At 43.1% G+C, this 12,645-nt stretch overlaps 2 long non-coding RNA genes across 2 annotated transcripts; both read left to right on the top strand.

Moving 5' to 3' along the window:
- Positions 1 to 218: 218 nt before the first annotated feature.
- On the top strand, positions 219 to 1,289 carry LOC131536410 (uncharacterized). Its single transcript, XR_009269949.1, has 3 exons — positions 219 to 410; positions 1,046 to 1,111; positions 1,211 to 1,289. It is a non-coding gene; the product is annotated as an uncharacterized LOC131536410 (long non-coding RNA).
- Positions 1,290 to 10,647: 9,358 nt separating this feature from the next.
- On the top strand, positions 10,648 to 12,142 carry LOC131536408 (uncharacterized). The gene is made up of 3 exons (XR_009269947.1): positions 10,648 to 10,795; positions 10,885 to 11,810; positions 12,107 to 12,142. It is a non-coding gene; the product is annotated as an uncharacterized LOC131536408 (long non-coding RNA).
- The last annotated feature ends 503 nt before the right edge of the window (positions 12,143 to 12,645 follow it).

The raw sequence follows: 12,645 nt of genomic DNA, 5'->3' as shown, positions 1-12,645 counted from the left end.
ACATACATATGTATATATATAGCCTAAGGGAAATTCTTTCCCACAGAAAGACTTTGATGTTCTCCAAATGTACTGTGTATTTTAAAAATAAGTAAATACACTAAAAATATTTGAAAGTTTTAATATGAACACTACAGCTTTTACAATATTAACTGGCATTTATTTTATTTATTCATTTTCTAATACTTTTAGTTTTTACATTTGTACTTTAATTTCTATTTTAAAAATTATGGTGTTAAATTGTGGCTTTTGTGCATTGTCTCTCTTCTCTCTGTCCAATTGCTCTCTCTCTCCGTTACTCCAGGTTCCTGCTCATAATTGACTGGAGAAGTGGAGTGACTGGCTCATTTAAAAGTCGCAACCGTACAAGACTGAGAGAGCACAGCTGTGTGTGTTGAGAGGACGCAGAGGTGTTAGTGTCCCGTTCCTTTTCAATTGTTGTTTCAAAGCTAGTCGAGATACACACAACACTTTGTTGTTGGCTTTTCTCTTTTCTGTTGTTACTATTATTATTATTCTATCAGTATTAAAAGGTAAACTGTAAAGAGAGACAATGCTTGTAGTAGAATTCCTTTTTTCCTCATTATTATTATTATTATTGTATCGATATTAAAAGGTAATGTGTTGATTGCATGCATAAGTACGCGATTGTTTTGTATGAGATGGGCGCCTATTTTTGTTTTGAAGAAATACATTTTTCTTCTGTTTTGGGACAGGGATGACACCTATATTTTAGTTAATTTTTGTTACGGCCCAGTGAAGGAGCAGAGAGGAGCAACACGTAACAGATAAATAAAAATTCTCCCACAAATTTGTTTGTACAATTACTTATCTGTTTATTGAAAAAATACAAGGTGACTGTGTGGAATGTTTCTATTGAAATGCTTATTAAACTAAATAAAAATAAAATGAGAATAAACAATGCAGTTATTTGCAGAATTATTTTTGATTATGTAATTTCAGTTGTCAGGCTTTTATAAGTTGGTAGTAATTTTATGTATAGTATTAAGTGATTTCTTAAACGTTTATTGCTCTTGTTTTTTAGTGTGATCCAACAAAATACGGTGTTATTTTGGGAGCTGTCCATGAGCCCGGGCACTGGATATTGGCAGTAAGACCAAATACCTTGATCTGTGTATTGCTAAGCTTTGTGGATAACTACAATATTATTAATGGCAGTGCAAGTGAATCTAAGGTTACAATTCTACAGGTAATCTTTCCTTCTGAGAAAAGGAGCCTCGTACTGGACCCCCTGGGAAATGATTCTGCCAACACTGAATTAATAAATGTAAAGTGTCTCTTTAAAAAATAAAATGAAATAAAAAAATATGTGGGTAAATGTAATTTTATATATATATATATATATATATATAATTTTCTTGGATGTGTCAGGGCCTTCATAAGAAAACCAAGCTGCCAGGTGTCCAGGTGGACAGCCAGCACAGCGACACACAGCCTCCAAAAAGATGCCACCTCATGTGGCATATTTGTCCTGAAAGTAAGTTTGCTTTCATTCTGTATTTTATTATATCTGTATTAGATCTGTATTTCAGATCAATTGGTCTCATTCACGTGTGTGTGTGTGTGTGTGTGTGTGATTTCCTGTTGTTTAAAGTTATTTTTGGCTTTTTAGAATAAGCTTTAATATGAAAGTTTTGGTGAATCATGATTTGTGTTTGAAAAAGTTTATATGCAGATTTCACACAATTTGTGCATAACCTTGTTTAATGTATGAAACACAATATTTTTTTTTTTTTCTCTCATCAAACATTTTGTTGGTTTATATTCTATGTATACATGCACTTAAAAATTATTTTCCTAATGTCATCTTAGTATGCAGAGAAAATACTGGCCGGAGAGTCTCTACAGTTTCCCAATAATACCTCCGCAGTGGAACAGTACAGAGGAGAGATCGCCATGGCACTGCTAAATGAGTCTGGTCCATTTAAAGGTATTAGAAAATTAATGAATAAATACAAATTATTTCATGTAACAGCTGAACTGTTCATATTAGACCAAAAATCTTTCCTGGATGGACTATACAATAGAGGAGGTTTCACATCACCAGAATGAATTGACTGTGTTGACGCACTCATACAATGTGCACGGGCCCTTTAAACCTGTACGCTGTTTGCGTGCCCAATCCTCCTGTGTGATACAGTTCAAGCCAAACAGTGACAACAGCGCCTAGTAGGGTCACAGAATACGATGGTCACAGAATTTGGTGTAACACCGGAAACCTCCTATTGGTAATTGGTATTGTGGCTTTATTGTATACGGATACATTTATATAAATGGTAACACTTCACAATAAGGTTCAGTAGTTAACATTAGTTAAATAGTGTAGTTAACATGAACTAAGAATGAACAATACTTCTGCAGCATTTATCTTAATGTTAATTTTAACATTTACTAATGTATTAAAATCAAAAGTTGTTTGCTAACATTTGTTAATGCACTGTGAACTAACATGAACTACCAATGAACGACTGTATTTTCATTAACTAACATTAACAAAGATAAATACTTTAACAAATGTATTTTAGTGTTACCATATAGATGTTTAGGCCTACAGATAGACTGTTTATTTGCATCGTTGCATGTGTCATTAGATATTAATATAAACATTTCACCAAAATCAAGTTCAAATACGAAGCTTTTGACCAGCAAATGTTTTTTTGTTTTTGTTTATTTATATATATTTTTTTCCTGACTCATGTCCCGTTTTCCCCAGTTTTCTGTCATTATGTGGGCGTTCAGTTTTTTTCTGTTATTTGACTCGTGGGGCTCACAGCTCGATCTGGACGTGGAAATGGAGACGGGCGAGTCCCTATCTCCGTCCACCGCCTCCAGATCGAGCGCCCGCTCCGGGAGAGGTCGCAGAGAAAAGAGGGCGGCTTCCTCCCGCGGAGCGGGCTCGACGCTCGACCGGTCTTCCTCCGAGGAGGGAGAGATGGAGAGCGTCGATGAGCCGCCCCAATCCCTACAGTATGAGGAGCTGCTGGAGGTGTTGACTCGCGCTGTTGATAAACTTAAGATCGATTGGCCAGCCGAGCAGCAGACCGAGCCGCGCAAGAGCAGACTTGATGAACGTTTCTTGCGCGCTCGGCCGCCACCTCCGCATCGGAGCCTGCCTTTTTTTCCCGATCTGCATACTGAGGTGTGTAGATTTTGGGGAAGACCGTACTCGGCCCGCCTCTTCATTCCCGCGTCTGACTATTATGGGAATGTCGCGGGTTTGAATGAGCGCGGCTATAGGGCGATGCCAAAGGTAGAACAGACGCTCGCGAGCTATCTGTCTCCAGATGTGGCATCGTCCTTGAAGGCTCCGGCCCTGCCCACAAAGCCTTTGCGTACAACATCTACGCTCGTGGGCAGGGTGTACTCGGCAGCGGGTCAAGCTGGTGCGTGTCTGCACACAATGTCTGTGTTACAGGCGTACCAAGCTGATCTGCTGAGAGAGCTCGATGAGCGCGAGCAGGTGAGCTCCGATGATATCGCGGAGCTCAGGAGGACCGCTGATTTGTCTCTCCGCGCCACTAAGGAGACCGCCCGTGCCATTGGGCGCTCAATGGCTGCGATGGTGGCAGCGGAGAGACATCTGTGGCTGACCCTGTCGGATATGAAGGACAAGGACAGGGTCTGCCTACTGGACGCCCCGCTCTCGCCTTCTGGCCTATTCGGCGACGCTGTCAACTCGGTCGTCGACAGGTTTCAGGAGGCGAGGAAGCAAGCGGCGGCGTTCCAGCGGTTCCTCCCTCGTCGCTCTCGGGCTCAGGGGACTACTGGGCGGGAGCAGCCCTCAACGAGTACCGGCTCCTCATACAGAGAGGCTCAAAAAGAGAACGTTGCCTCTCGTGCCCCCCCGCGGCGGGGCCAGAAACAGCGCTACTCATCTGGGGCCTCGAAGTCGAAGCCGGATCTGAGGTCCGTACTTTCGGCCAGGAGGTCCCAGAAGAAAAAGTCCTGACACATGGGGGTGCAGGACTTCGGAGGGCAGACCCCTCTGGGGAAGAGAGACATTACATGGTGCCCATCTCTCCCCAGTGCCCTCGACGCTGCGCTCAATCCGACACAAAGGGATTGAGACGCGCGTCACCCCTGAGGGGGTCTATAAAACGGATAGTTCGGGCCCCGCCTGGCGGTGCGCCGTCACAGGAGTCCGAGCTGCCGCCTCTAACACCAGAGGCCAGCCTCGAGAGGCTGGTTCCCTTAGTAGATTATTTAGCAGCATGGAAACGACTGCCAAATGTATCTCAATGGGTCCTGCAGACTATAGAAAAGGGGTATCGAATTCAGTTCGCTTTTTCACCGCCGCGCTTCAGCGGCGTGACTCCCACGTTGGTGGGCCCCGAGCAGGCTCTGGTTATGGAACAAGAAGTGAAAACCCTATTAAAAAAGGAGGCCATCGAGGTGGTTCCTCCTCACGAGAGGGAATCCGGGTTTTACAGCCGGTATTTCATAGTTCCCAAGAAGGATGGAGGGTTGCGTCCGATCATAGATCTGCGTCAACTGAACCGCTCAGCCAGTCAGCTGAAGTTCAAGATGCTCACGCTGAGGCAAGTCGTGTCACAAATCAGGTCCGAGGACTGGTTTGTCACAATAGATCTAAAAGACGCATACTTCCACGTATCCATCCTTCCCTGTCACAGGAAGTTCCTAAGGTTCGCTTTTGGGGGCAAAGCATACCAATATCGGGTTCTTCCCTTCGGTCTAGCACTCTCACCCCGCACGTTTACAAAGGTAGTGGATGCAGCACTAGCTCCATTGCGGCTTCAGGGCATCCGCATACAAAATTATATCGACGACTGGCTGATTCTAGTTCAGTCGGAGACGGAAGCGGCGAGACATCGAGATGTCGTCCTCGCTCACATGAAACAGTTGGGGTTGAGACTAAACGCCAAGAAAAGTGTGCTTTCTCCGGTACAGAGGACCACTTATTTAGGCGTGGTGTGGGATTCGACCACGATGCAGGCACGAATGTCTCCTGCTCGGATCGAGTCGATCCTCGCGTCAGTCAAGAGAGTGAGAGAAGGCCAGTCACTCACTGTCAAGCAGTTTCAGAGACTGCTGGGTCTGATGGCAGCTGCGTCCAAGGTGTTACCATTTGGCCTGCTATACATGAGACCCCTACAGTGGTGGCTCAAAACCAAGGGATTTTCCCCGAGGGGAAACCCACTTCGCACGATCAGGGTGTCTCGACGATGTGTGCGAGCCCTAGACATGTGGAGGAAACCTTGGTTCTTAAATCAGGGCCCGGTGCTGGGAGCTCCGTGTCGCCAGTTGCCATTAGCGACGGATGCGTCTCTCACCGGTTGGGGAGCAGTCATGAGTGGCCGCTCAGCCCGCGGTCTGTGGAGTGGCCGCCATCTCCTATGGCACATCAATTGTCTGGAGATGCTGGCAGTCTATCGAGCACTGAAATATTTCCTCTCAGACCTGAGAGGTCACCATGTGTTGGTGCGCACCGACAACACAGCGGTGGTCTCTTACATCAACCACCAGGGGGGTCTGCGTTCGCGCCCATTGTACAAACTGGCACACCAGATCCTCTTGTGGTCCCAGGACAAGTTCCTCTCACTGAGAGCACTGTATATTCCTGGGTATCTGAATGTGGGAGCAGACGTACTGTCCAGACAGGGGCCGAGGCCCGGGGAATGGATGCTTCACCCCGAGGTAGTGAAGCAGATATGGAGAATATTTTATCAGGCAGAAGTGGACCTCTTCGCGACTCGAGTGAATGTGCAATGTCCCCTCTGGTTCTCTCTAGCTCCTCCAGCTCCCCTGGGACTGGATGCTATGGTACAGGCATGGCCGAGGCTTCGTCTGTACGCCTTTCCCCCGATCGCTCTGCTCCCGGGAGTTCTGACGAGAGTGCGCCGAGACGGTGTTTGCCTGCTGTTAGTAGCCCCGTTCTGGCCGGGCCGAGTATGGTTCTCGGACCTGATTTCCCTCCTAGACGGCTCTCCATGGGAGATTCCCATCAGGAGGGATCTCCTCTCACAAGCAGGGGGCGCCATTCTGCACCCCCGCCCGGAGTTGTGGAAACTGTGGGTGTGGCCCCTGAGGGGGCACAGCTCATAGCTTCTGGTCTCCCAGCTGAGGTAGTAGAGACCATTCTCCAATCCAGAGCTCCCTCTACGAGGAAAGTGTACGCCCTGAAGTGGAAATTCTTCACTTCATGGTGCAGAGTTCGCCAGCAAGACCCTGTTAACTGCCCAGTTGGTACAGTTCTCGAGTATCTGCAGGCTAGACTCTCTGCAGGGGTATCCCACTCCACATTGAAGGTGCATGTGGCGGCATTATCGGCTTACCACTCACCGTTCGATGGAAACACAGTGGGCAAACACCCCCTGGTGACACGCTTCCTCCGCGGTGCACTGAGGATGAGGCCGCCAGTGCGTTCTCGTGTCCCCACTTGGGACCTGCCGGTGGTGCTAGAGGCTCTGTGTAGACCACCTTTCGAGCCCATTGAGGAAATTTCAGATCGTCATCTTACCCTCAAGACTACGTTCTTGTTAGCGATCACTTCTCTAAAGAGAGTGGGTGACCTTCAGGCCCTATCAGTGGCCCCTTCTTATCTCGACTTTGCGCCCGGACTGGCGAAAGCATTTCTGTACCCTCGAGCGGGCTACACCCCTAAGGTCCCCACTACTGCACCACAGCCAATAGTACTGCAGGCCTTCCATCCTCCTCCCTTCGGGACCCAGACCAGGCAAGCTTAATTGTATGTGTCCCGTGCGAGCACTTGATACATACGTCCACAGAGCTGCCCTGTGGAGAAGGTCGGACCAACTGCTTGTGTGCATTGGTCCGCCCAGGAGAGGTCTCCCAGCTACCAAGCAGACTATCAGCCGGTGGATTGTCGAGACAATCACGGCCTGTTACGAGTCTTCTGGCCTCCCCTCGCCTTTGGGGGTTAAGGCACACTCCACTAGAGGTATGGCGGCCTCCAAGGCCTTCTCTGCAGGTGTCCCTATATCAGACATCTGCAACGCTGCGGGTTGGTCCACCCCTTCTACCTTTGTCCGGTTTTATGGCCTAGACATCGGTACGACCCCAGGTTCTTCAGTCCTCTCGTCCTAGTCGTTTATGTTGAGACATACACACAGGGCAGGGACTTGTAAGTCTGGCGGCGTAGGCATCTCGTTCCCAAAGCGTTGTGACGCAGCTCGAGTTCCCGAAGAGGAACGTCTCCAGGTTATGCATGTAACCATGGTTCCTTGAGGGAACGAGACGCTGCGTCACGTTGCCATACTTCCGGCATCCCTGCCAGCGCAGTTCTTCATGACTTGAGGCTGACGCCGGCTTTGCCGCACGTGTTTTTATGCTTCCTGGTCTCTGACGTCACCCGCCTATGACGTCGCGCCCTTCCATTGGACAGATTACACAGCAGATTCAGAGCCGGTCACGCAGGGGCGTTCCCAAAGCGTTGTGACGCAGCGTTTCGTTCCCTCAAGGAACCATGGTTACATGCATAACCTGGAGACGTTTTCTGTAAAGATAACAGGCTTGTATTAATAGTGGAATGTTTATTTGCAAAGGCTAACACTGCTAATGCGGAGCTCCGCCCTCTTCTCCGGGAGCAACAGCTCACTCACATTTAAAGCAACATACTCACATTCAGCATGTTTTGGCTCATACCCTAAAAGTGGCAATTTTAACAAGCTATAAAAATTTATCTGTGGGGTATATTGAGCTAAAACTTCACATATAGCCGCCTGCTAGCCGCCTCACGTCACAGAAGTCAGTTAATTCTCAGCACATAGAGACTCTTTCACCTCGATATCACACTATAGAGACTGTGTCTGTTCCCCGAACTAGAAAATACAGAAAACATCCAAACCAATTTATGAGTAACAATTTAATTGATTATTAAATTATTATAATTTAATTTAATTAATTAACACATTAGGAGTTTATTGTGGCAAAATTAATAATAGTTAATAGTGAGCATTAGACCTTAAAATAAAATGGAACCATAACCATTTTTAATTTTAAATAATTTTCAAATTGTTTTTATAATATAATATTTTTCACACACAGTATAAAAGAGTCTTAAAATATATAACTGCCTTTATTGGAAGAAAGTCTTTTGCAGGGAGATCATCATATATAACATCATCCGTGGCATCAAACCGTTTGAAAACCTGTTTCTTCTCACGTGTCTGTGTGTGTGTGTGTGTGTGTGTGTGTGTGCATGTGTGTGTGCGTTTTTGTGAAAAGTCAGGACATAGATGTGTATAATGACAAAGGTATGACAGGTATTACAAGGTGAAGGTGACATCTCAGGACATTGACCCATGTCCCCACTTTTCAAAACGCTTATAAATCACACAGAGTGAGGTTTTTTTGGGGTAAGTTGAAATGCACAGTCTCCTGTAAGGGGTAGGGTTGGTGTAGGACAATAGCACATACAGTAAGTACACTATAAAAACCATTACGCCTATGGAGAGACCCCACTTTTCACAAAAACAAACGTGTGTGTGTGTGTTGTAGTGTACCTTGATTCTGTCAGTTGGCAGAAACTGACTGATGTGGCTGCTGTTGTGTTGTTGAAAGAGATGGAACTGTAATCACATTACAAGAAAAAAAATCATTAAATTAAAGAATTAATGACCTATTGTTAGTCCAACAGTCACACTCGAGCTGTATAGTGTTAAGCTGTACAACCATAAAAACATTATTATTAGCATGTTGTTTAAATAATGACACAATATCTTTAAAAACAAGAATATTTTTATGTAACAATAGTTATTAGAGTTTTGCATGTTTTTAATGAAAATTTTTAATTTTGTAGTAATCAACATTATAACACAAATAGACTGACTTTAACCTTAAAATTCACTTAATTCCATTGAGATTTTAGTGTACTCGCAGCAAGGTGCTGCAGGCAAAATCACATTAGATCTTTTTTTTACTGGTTACTCCTCATTTAACACGGACAAAAAAAAAAAATATATATATATATATATATATATATATATAAGTACAATTTCGGACTATAGCAAACAAATGAAAGTGAATCATAGTGTCTTTACCTTCATTAGGCTCCCCAGCTGAAAACAAAATAAAACAAAATATTAGCATAGACTTTTTGACATTTCTTAAAGGAGTAGTTCACCCAAAAATGATCATACTCACTCTTGAGTTGTTCCAACCCTGTTTAAATATATTTGTTCTGCTGAACACGAAGGAAGATATTTCGAAGAATGTCTGTAACCCTTTGTGTTCAGCAGAACAAATATATTTATACAGGTTTGGAACAACTTGAGGGTGAGGGTGATGACACCAATTTTCATTTTTAGGTGAACTACACCTTTAATGTTTTGGACTTCATGAATCATTTTTGCACAACATAGAAAGACGATTCCATTTCAGATTATCATCAACAGTTGATTACTTTTGTTAACTTTCTACTTACACTTAGATGCAATTGCTGTTGATCTTGGCCGTTTGTTTATTTTCTTTGCTCTCAAACTGGAAATCTCATCTTCAGGGCCAAACGCAACAGGGCAATAAACAGTATTTTGTCAGTTAGAAAAATATGCTAGAGGGTACTGTTCTGAATAATTTATTCCCACTGTTTAACCTTGCATTAAATAAAGAATACAGTGACATAATAATGATTTCACCTTGGGATGATTCACTGTCCTCAAGAACTGTAAAAAAAAAATAGCATTTAAAGAAGATATAGATATAGACAACATATACATATATATATGCATTTTGGCTTTTCTTGATCATTCCAAATTCATTTGTTTTGCATGTATCGGTTTGTCTGTGGTGTCTTTCTAGGTTTGGTGGGCCAAAGTTCTTCTTCTGCAAGAAACAAAAGTTACAACTGTAATTGTCTCTCAACAACTTTATCTTATTTACAGTGTCAGCACAGATTTTATACCTCTAAATCTTCTTGGTGGTATAATTTTTCGTGAACTATTTCCATCTGAGTCTTCAACATGGGAAGTTTCAACTGCTTTTTGGGCCCGATACCTTGCTAATTTGTAACTGTCTGTTCTCAAAATTATCACAAATTTTGTTTAATAAATCTTATATAAATAATTGATATTTTAGGAATGGTTGCTAGTAGTTGAGATCCTGGTATTATACTTTACCTGTGTCAGAATATACTCTGACGACATATTTTGTCCAGAGATGTTTGTCTGGAATGGCACATTTTATGACCTTGGTCCCAACATTTGAATTGGGCCAATAGCAGAACAGTACCTTTCAGACAAAGACAAGGATGCTTGCTTAATGTTTTCTATGTATATAGTTGACCTTGATTAATGTGTATCATTTATGTTTTATAAAAACATATATGGACTAAATCCTACCCCATCAATCCTTTCGAGCCACGAAGATGGTGCCACTTCAACCTCATTTTGCTCAATGAAATTGAGGACTACATAGCGAAGATAAACCTGTAAGTGAAGTTTAGATAAATCTGTAAGTTCAGCTTGCAACACACAAATGAAACATACCCCAATCACCTATTAATAGACAATCATTGGTTACTTTCTCTAACCTTATACTTAATTTATGTTTTCCAATGTTGGTTCTTGTTGTACTGGAAACATCTAGGTTTTCAAAAGCGAATGGCACTGGAGAGCATGAAGAAGGATGACAGAAGGAAGCTGTAGGAGGCAGAGACTCAGGGGCAAAGCTTCAGGACTCAGAAACTCAGGGGTAAAGCCGAAGCAGTTAGACACACAGGGGACAAAGCTTCAGGAGGCGGAGACTCAGGGGTGAAGCTGAAGGATGTAGAGGCTCAGGGAGCAAAGGAATACTTCAAGTATGTAATTTCACCCAAATTGTCATTATCTTGTCATTTTATTATTTTATTTTTTATCTTTGGTGATTTTATTTTTTGTCACATCCTAGAAAGTATGAAGAATGGACACCACAATTTTGATCCCGTAGTTTTCCTCCACGATGAATGCCCTCCTCTGAAGGGACTTTCTTTCTAAGCAAAGCATTTGAGAATGCCTGATGTTAGCCACGTATGTTCCATAGAGGCGTGAATCACACGGTGTCGTCAGATATGGCTGTAGATTTGTGTACACCCTCCACAACACTGTGTCATCTGCTTGTTCTGACGCCACCTCGTAAAATTGTTCAGGGCCTAACACAAAGGCATTGTTTGGGCACTTGAATGACATCAAGTTTTCCTTGATTTCTATCTTGGACTTGGATGTTTCCTCAAGACGATTTGCAACTTGTGCCAAAACATTTTTTCCAGATCGTACCATTTTTTTCATTTGATGAAGATAGCTCTCGAACTTGAAAGCACTGCAGCTGTCAAGGCTGCCAAAGTTTTGGGCATCTTCTGCAAGGTGCAGCAAGGAATGGACATTGTATACCAAAAATGTCTCTCCATACAGCTCCCGTCCTCTCTCTAAAATACTTCAGCAGCTGGTTTGCATAGGGTCCTTGTGACTTTGTGAGATCAGGATTCACCAAAATGCAAAGAGCTGTGCTGAAGCTCAAGAAGTGTTCATAGAGCTGCTCTTGGAGAATTCCCTTTAGAACAATCTTCCCTGTGTAGATAGCAAACTGTCTGAACTCTGTTGCTTTCCAGCGATCTATTTCCTGCAAGCTCCCTGGCTTCCTGGCAAAGCAATCTGGAATGGACTTCTTTAGTGTCTCCAGCCTGCCACTTACATGGGTCACATCTCCTGATAACATCCGGAAATCTGTTCTCCCTCTTGTCCACAAGAGCAGCAGCTTTTTCATTACCCCGAGACAGCTCTGGTGCATATAATCTATGGGGAATGATTTGATCATGACGATCAGGTGGACAGAGAAGGGTGAGATATGGAATGTTCAAAATAGCATTTATTTTCAGCAGAAGAAACTCGTTCAGGTTTAAAACAACTTTTGAGTGAGTAAATGAAGGTATAAAAATCAAACACTAGTCTATTTTAATTTTGGGGTGAATCATCCCTTTAATGTTAATAAAACACCAAACACAAAGAGAAAAATCACTCACTACTCTTGACTGAAAAATTTTAATACAGTTGCTTTAATAGGAATCAATCTATATAGTGTTTTATTTTTATATTTGTTCATTCAACAAACCCCCATTTTGCCCCTGCTCCTCCAGAGGTCTGTGCACGCCACTGCATCCAGATGCTGAAACCCACCATAGCAATGGGGGATTGTGGGCCACCATACTGACATGTGAGTCAAAATATACAATTTGTCAATTTCATAAGAATCAGAAATAATGTGACACTGAGTGATGTTTGTTGTGATTCACTGGTAATTGCTGTAATATGCGCTGTTCTCAAATATTGCTTCTCACCTTTTCTGTTTTGTCTTTTCTCAAACTTGCTGTTATATAATCTACAAAAAAAAAAAAATCTTGTTTTTATCTTATACGGCCACTCAGACCATACTTGAATTTACTGACAGGTGGTTTTATTTCACCAACTGTCCTATATGTACTTTTTTCTTAGCAATTCCCCTGCTTGTATATCAGTACGACAAGCATTTATTTATATAATTTATAATTAAAATAACACAATATGCACCGTTATATAAAGGTTAGTTGTTAATGTACAGGCCAAATTTTTAATTGTGGTGAATTTTTATCCGACAAATAGGTCTCATCTGGCTGGAAATGACACACAAATGTGACAA

The sequence above is a fragment of the Onychostoma macrolepis genome, chromosome 03 (assembly GCF_012432095.1).
Source record: "Onychostoma macrolepis isolate SWU-2019 chromosome 03, ASM1243209v1, whole genome shotgun sequence".
NCBI classification, from domain to species: Eukaryota; Metazoa; Chordata; class Actinopteri; order Cypriniformes; family Cyprinidae; genus Onychostoma; species Onychostoma macrolepis.
Note: the sequence above shows the minus strand (reverse complement) of the source record. Positions and strands in the feature narration are given on the sequence as shown.